At 41.6% G+C, this 848-nt stretch overlaps 1 pseudogene; it reads right to left on the bottom strand.

Moving 5' to 3' along the window:
* Window positions 1-239: 239 nt before the first annotated feature.
* On the bottom strand, window positions 240-416 carry LOC140285978 (U2 spliceosomal RNA; annotated as a pseudogene).
* Window positions 417-848: the final 432 nt, after the last annotated feature.

Genomic DNA, 848 nt, shown 5'->3' with positions numbered 1-848 from the left:
GGGCATTCACACCTTTATTTTCACCGCATTTTATAAAAACACCACAGGAACACCGTATTGAGGCTTTGTTCTGACCGCTCATTCGGTGTCGCGTTTCTTTCAAGCATTTCTCCTGGTTAGCCCGCACTCGGCTCGCTCCCAGAGCCGTGTTAAAGTCTACTTCGCATTCACTCTCTTTTCTCAGCAGACTAAAAGAAACTTCCATCCTGCACCGCTGTTAGCTTTTTCACAAGAGCAGAGGAGAGCGCACCGTTCCCAGCGGCACTGCAGTACCGGGTCGATGCTTGGAGTGAACGGAGCAAGCTCCTTTTTCAACTCCTATTGATAAAAATCCATTTAATATGTAGTCCTTGCATAGACATATCACATATTAAACTGATAAGTACAGATGGATTATGTGCAATTAGTAAAGAGAGTAGAGGACGATCTCTCTCGTTGGAAGTCCTTACCTATATCACTTATGGGGAGAGTTACAACCATTAAAATGATGATACTACCAAAAGTTAACTATTTGTTCTCAATGATCCCCATAAAACCATCTGCTACTTGGTTTAAGTCACTAGATTCATGCATCTCCAAATTTCTGTGGAAAAACAAACCACCACGTATTAGTTTAAAAACCCTACAGTAGACCAAGGACAGTGGTGGATTAGATTTACCTCATTTTCAGCACTATTCCTTAGCCAATAGGTTACAATATATATCAAAATGGTTTAAACCTTGTTGTTGTCACAGTTCCCAGAGACGTTGTAATCGTTGAGGATTCTATATTCACCCCCTCATTAGAGGCACGTGTTGCAGATTGATGACACTGAATCTTCTTCTCTGTTCATTGCTGGCATCATTCC

The sequence above is a fragment of the Leuresthes tenuis genome, unplaced genomic scaffold (assembly GCF_036924035.1).
Source record: "Leuresthes tenuis unplaced genomic scaffold, fLeuTen1.0.hap1 SCAF_68, whole genome shotgun sequence".
Classification (NCBI taxonomy): domain Eukaryota; kingdom Metazoa; phylum Chordata; class Actinopteri; order Atheriniformes; family Atherinopsidae; genus Leuresthes; species Leuresthes tenuis.
The sequence above is the reverse complement of the archived record's forward strand: the minus strand, read 5'-3'. Positions and strand labels throughout refer to the sequence as shown.